Raw genomic sequence first — 6,827 nt, forward strand, 5'->3', positions numbered from 1 at the left:
GACGCTGCTCTTATCTCTGATGTCTTTGATCGTTATTTTTCTTCTGTTGGTAATTCTTATTCTTTTTTTTCTCCTTACTTATATAATCATGTTAGTAGTCCTATAAATGCCTAATTTTCATTTAGACGTATATTGCCTACAGAAATTTCACAAGTTATCTCTGAACTAAAGGTTGGATGTGCGTCGGGTCCGGATGGCTTAGAGGCCAAGTTTATTAAATTAGCTTTTCAAGTTTTGAACTTACCCTCTTGCAGATTTATTTAATTTGTCTATATCGACATGTCAACTTCCATCCATTTGGAAGTGTGCAAAGGTTACTCCACTTTTCAAAGGTGGCGATCCTTTGGAGGTTAACAATTATAGACCTATTTCTATTATTTGTTCAACGGCTAAAATATTTGAGAAGCTAATTTTTAATCAATTATCCAAATATATTAATGATCTCAATATTCTATCACCATTTCAGTCAGGTTTTCGTTCAAATTATTCCACTACTACTACTCTTGTTAAATTCACAAATGATGTATTCTCCTCCTTAAGCAATAGTAAACTTTTAGGTGCTATCTTTATTGATTTAACTGAGGCTTTTGATTTAGTGGATTATTATTTTCTTTTGGATAAACGTTATGATTTTGGCTTGTCGCGACAGGCTTTACTTTGGTTTAATTCTTACCTTCATAATCGTTGTCAGTGTGTTTCCTTTAATTCTGTTAAATCTGTTTTCCTGGTGGTTGAGAAAGGTGTACCGCAAGGATCTATTTTAGGTCCTTTACTTTTTTCTATTTTTATTTATGATCTTCCAAAAATATGCACCAATTGCTCCATACAGTTATATGCTGATGACACAGCTATTTATACATCTTATATCTAAAATTCAAAGCACTCTGCAAACAGAATTTAATTTGGTTCAAGAATGGCTTTTAAATAACTGTCTTGTATTAAACAAGAAGTCATGCAGCATGCTGTTTGGTACTATGTACTTTCTTAATCACACCTTCTGATTTGAATATTCATTTTACAGATGGGTCCCCACTTAAAACAGTACAGACATTTAAATAGGTCTTTGGTTAGATTCTGAACTTTCTTTTAAACATCATATTGATTCAGTTAGGAGTAATGTAAATAATAGACAGATTAATGTATAGGTCAATAAATTGCTTTACTTTTCAATTAAGACACATTGTTCAGCAGCTTTTACTTCCCATTATTGATTATGGTGACATTATCTATCAGAACACTTCAGAGACACATCTTCATTCATTAAATGTAGCCTACAATAGTATCTGTAGATTTGTACTCAGGTGTCCCTACCTTACACATCACTGTGTTCTGTATGACTCCCTAAACTGGTTATCTCCTCATGCTAGAAGACAGTTTCATTCGTTGCTTTTTATTTTCAAATGTATTTATTTTAATTACCCCTCGTATTTGAAGCAGCTTTTTTGTCCCTATAGTTCCAGATATCCATTAAGACATACTCAACAACCTTATTTTGAAGTACCTGGTGATATACAGACAGAAATTGGGAGACGTTCATTTAAGTTTAAAGCACCCGATGACTGGAATAATTATTTATTTCAATTAGATCAATTACCTCATTTCCTGTTTTCAAAATGTATTTTTTTGATTCAGTTAAATGCAACTGTTCCTGTTTTTGATTCTTGTTTTATATAATTGATATTTTTTATTTTATTTGGTCAGTTTATTTTTTCCTTTTTACTTTTTATTATTATCTTTTCATGATGTGTAACAGATGTACAATGGTCTGGGATGGTGCATGTGAGAGCCCTTATATATTTTGTCAATGTATTGTGATTGTTATGTGATTGTATCATGTCATTGTTTATGTGTTGTGCCTGAGGACACTCTGGAAGACCAGATGCTGCATCTCAAGTGTTTAATCCTCCAATAAATTTCCAAATCAAAAGGTTAGGGTTAGGGTTAGAGTTAGGCATAGTATTCTTAACAAATTCGGACTAATGAACCTTCGGACCAATGCCATGGCACCTACAGGAGAGTGTTGACAAATGACTTCATTTAATGTAAATTACCTGTGTGAGTATTTATGAATGATTTCATATGAATGTTGTGTTGATTTCAGACCACCTTGCTCAGCTGTCCACCGCACAGGACCACGTTGCCACCCTACAGACCCAAATGACCACCGTACAGACCCAAATGACCACCCTAAAGTCCCAAGTGTCCACCGTACAGACCCAAATGACCACCCTAAAGTCCCAAGTGTCCACCGTAAAGTCCCAAGTGTCCACCGTACAGACCCAAATGACCACCATACAGACCCAAGTGTCCACCGTACAGACCCAAGTATCCACCGTAAAGTCCCAAGTGTCCACCATACAGAACCATGTGACCACCGTACAGACCCAAGTACAGGAACTGAGGGGTAAGTACTGTTTAGTAAACATATATATATATATATATATATATATATACAGAAACTATTGGCTAAAGATAATACAGTATTTGATAACTGGGAGTCAGAAGGACAGCACCCTACTCCAACCACAGGGACAAAACACATCTCCACACTTTAGAGGAATGACCAATGATAATAAAATACTTGTTACCACCCTTTAGAGCAGGGGTGGGCAATTATTTTCTCTGTGGGGCCACATGAACAACAGAACATATTGTGGAGGGCCGGGCCAAAAGGCAGTGCTCCCTGCAAGATGTGCTCCCTGCAATCTAAACACGCGGCTTTACCTCTGACTGCAGTAAACAAATACTTAGCAGTCCAATTTTTGTTGAAAACCCGGCATTCTGCATCGACTTTAATTTTTTTAGCCACTTTCGCCATTTTTGATGGGTAAGGTAAGGCAGGTGGTCTTGACGTGTGACCAGTCTGACCACCTGCTTGTTATTGAGACAACAATCCAATGATCACGCACAATTGCTGATCATTGGATGTATATCGCACCATGGTTCCTCATATGTGACCGGACACAGCTGACGGCTAGTCATTGATTTTTTTTTTTTTTTTTTTTTCATTTTCATTTTTTTTTTCATTTCATTTGAAAGCTGGGGACCATAGCTACTAAATGATATATTGGTTGTGGTTCTGAAATAGTACTTTTGAGATATTCAAGTTTTAAATACATTTCTAACCTGCAATGACCTGACTCCGCCACATGGGGAGCAATCTTCAATTCAATCTTCAATTCAAAGAAGCTTTATTGGCATGAGAACACAAACGTTTACACAGTGGTGGAAAAGTACCTACATTTTATAATTAAGTAAAAGTATCAATACTGCAATGTAGAATCACTCTGTTACAAGTAAAAGTCCAGAATTTAAAATGTACTTGAGTAAAAGTACAAAAGTATTGGTAACCAAATGTACTTAAAGTACCAAAAGTAAAAGTACAAAATGTTTGAAAATAGCAGATCTACAAGCTCACAACGCGTCGCACCTCAATGCGTTGTGAGCTTGTAGATCAGCTATTTTCAAATAGCCTTGGTATAACATAGGGCTAAAGTGGTTTATGTATGTTTTATAAGATTATAATGTATATCTGCAAAGTAACTAGTAACTGAAGTTTTCAAATAAATGTAGTGGAGTAAAAGTACAATATTTGGTTCCGAGATGTAGTGGAGTAGAAGAAAAAGTATTGGAAATTGGAAATACTCAAGTAAAGTACAAATAACTCAAAAGTGTAGACCTACTTAACTACAGTATTTAAGTACATGTACTTAGTTACTTTACACAACTGCGTTTACATACATTCTAACTTGGAGAACTTGGCTATTTGTACTTTACTTTAGTAAATCCAATTTCCAATATTTTAACTTCTACTCCACTAGGCCAACATTTATTTCAAAACTTATTTACAAATTATAATATAAAATAGGCCTTTAATTCACACAGTAACTGTGTGAATTGTTTCGAAACTAACAAATTGGCCTATTTCAAAACAATACTTGAGTTCTATAGACCAATTATTTGTTTACAAACATTGAGACTGAATGCACAGCTGACTGTATCATGTAATCAATTCCCAACAGATCCCCAAACCTGTTGCTTTTGGGAGTGCTGTCCTCTTTTGTGCTAGTGAGGTGCGCCCATGGGTGCGCCCTTATCGAGACATAATACTTCATTGCGCAACGGTATTCCGCGTCAAGAGTAGCTGATATACAAACTCACATTGCGTCACCAATGCAACCCTTCTGAGCTTGGAGGTCTGCGCGCGACACCGTCGCAGGACGGAGCATAAATTAGGCGAAAAAAGTGGAGTCTCGATATTACCGCATTTGTCTACAGAGGGCTAACAAAGGCTGGCTAGGACTAGCATTTTAGCCATATTCTGGGAGGACCAACAAAATTATGTCCCGATATCTCACATTAATTAAAAAAAAGTCTTATTTACATGCAGAGTTAAGCTCTGGCGTTTAAGTGAAATGTAGCCTGATATTTATGAAATGCTTTAGTGGCTTTATCACATTTTAATGAGAAAAAAAAAAGTATTTTCAGCTCTGGTCTAAAGCAGTACTTTCCGAAATGACTGCCCCCTGCAGTCAAACTGGGACACATATATGGATATAGGACCCTGCCCATTCTACGGGTTTTCGACCCCTGCCCCCGCTTGGCCCCCCCGGACGCCTCCGGGAAGCCCGCTTTTGCCACAGCCCCGGGCCAGTGCCGCCCCAGGCCCGAGAAAAGCGCCCGGGGCGCGCCGGCGTGCCCGCGAACGGCCTCGGCCCCCGGATATTGAAACGCAGAGGCCCGTCGTTTCAAATCTGGCCGCTGCGTTTCAATGAGAACATCATTTCCCACTGAGCGCAACCTCCTGAGCTACAGCCGCCCCGCTCCTACACTTGGAAAGGAGTCAGCTTAGGTGGTTCGGGCATCTAGTACGGATGCCCCCCGAGCGCCTTCCTAGGAAGGTCCTCGATGCACGTCCCACTGGGAGGAGACCCCGTGGCAGACCAAAGACCAGATGGAGGGACTATATCTCCAAACTGGCTTGGGAACGCCTCTGTATACTCAGGGGCGGGCATTTGCTCTACGCAGACTACGCAACTGCGTAGAGCCCCTAGGCAGAGGGGGCCCCCTGCTGGGCTCATTATTATGAACATTTAGGAAAAAAAATAAGTCTCTAGCTCATTCCTGTCAAAAGTTATGATTTTTTTAAAGAATTGACCAACTGCTCACTGGAGTCAATAGATTTCACACAGAGACCGCTGGCGACAATTGAGTTGATTGATTGGAATGTTAAGTGATCAGCTCAACTCTCTCTCTATGAATTTCCTGTACATACGTGCAATATCCAAACTGTACTCAAAGATTACACATATTAGGCTTGAAAATTAATGATGTTAAGAAAATAAATTATTTTATCTAAATTTAGAAAATTAATAATTAAAAAGGAATTGTAAAAATATATTTTTAAAGTATTATTATTCAATGATATTCCCTTATTGTTATTAAAATAATTATTGTCCTGCATCAAATATGTCCTGTATAAAAAATATACATATAGGCCTACTCTATATACCTTTGATTACCTTACTTACCTTGATTACCTTACTTACCTTACTGTACTCTTCTTAAATTAATCAAATAGATCCAAAATGATTGTGGTTAGGTATTTAAAACCAACCATAATGACAACAAATAGGCTTCCTCTGCCTCTGCTCTTCATTGTCTTGTCAAGTTCATTGTCTTGTCATGCTAAATCATTACTTTTTCAGAATAGGTATTGAGTTGGAGGGTGGCATTTTTAATTCCTGCGCTTCGCGCGCGCGCATACTGTTTTTCACGCATACCTATTTTTCACGCGCGCTCATGGGGGGGCCTCTTTTACTACCTTTGTGGGGAGCCCCCAATTTATAAAAACCGCCCCTGGGTATACTCCCTGAGGGAGTGGAGGAAGTTGCTCAGGATAAGGAAATCTGGAGGTCTCAGTTGGAACTGTTACCCCCGCAACCCGATTCCGGATAAGCGGTTGAAGATGGATGGAAGGATGGATGGATGGATGGATTGATGACATCAGGGATCTCCATATATGAGCATAGAGTGGTTCCCATGACATCACAACATACAATCCCTTTTATGCCCATACATGGAGATACATGAGTATCTGTCATCACTGTGATGTCACCTGTGACGTCACAGTGACGTGTTAGGGAAACCACAGTGTCAGGTGTTATCCCTGTTCTGAGTATCTGACATCACTGTGATGTCACCTGTGATGTCACAGTGATGTGTCAGGGGAGCCCGATTTGGAATCGCACATGAGTTCTGGGCGGAGCCGTTCAGGGACGTGCTGGGCCCCTGATTCAGCACGGGAAAAAGTTGGAGAGGCCCTCATTGCGTGCTAGAGAGAGATCTCTCTCAAAGATTTGCCATTTCAGATCATGACAAGTGACAAGCCAGTGGGCCAATTACATGAGTTATATTTCGTTGTTGTCGGGTGGAAACCTTGTATGTCCAAAACCGTTTGTTGTATATTTATCATTTTAAAAATGATTTAAACTCGCGGTGCGAGGCATTGTGTGCTTGTAGATCGGCTGTTTTCACTACTTTTGTGCGACGGCCTTGTATGATGAAGCAGCTTTGCTTTTGTGAAAAATTTACAAATTTGGAACTTGGAGATACAAGGTTTCTGGGGCCACCAAGCCCCCAAAATGGAACGAAGGCCGACATTTTATTTGTATTTTATTTTTAAAATCCGACCTGGACCGGCCGGGAATGAACCAGCCGTTCGGGAGTTGTCCCGCTTTTCCCAATGGCCAGCACGTCCCTGGAGCCGTTTGTTTTCACGCCCGTCAGCAGGTTAGTTACTCACCAGCGTTAGTTTTAGGGTTTAG

The 6,827-nt window shown here is 39.4% G+C and overlaps 1 pseudogene across 1 annotated transcript in view; it reads left to right on the forward strand.

The window, feature by feature from the left end:
- Positions 1 to 6,827, forward strand: part of LOC308297496 — a 48,006-nt pseudogene that overhangs the window by 39,156 nt on the left and 2,023 nt on the right. Inside the window, exon 5 of the transcript in view lies at positions 2,102 to 2,404. The product of the transcript in view is annotated as an uncharacterized misc_RNA (transcript). The remainder of the gene's footprint in view (positions 1 to 2,101; positions 2,405 to 6,827) is intronic.

This window comes from Nannobrachium achirus, assembly GCF_963921795.1.
Source record: "Nannobrachium achirus genome assembly, chromosome: 13".
Lineage (NCBI taxonomy): Eukaryota > Metazoa > Chordata > Actinopteri > Myctophiformes > Myctophidae > Nannobrachium > Nannobrachium achirus.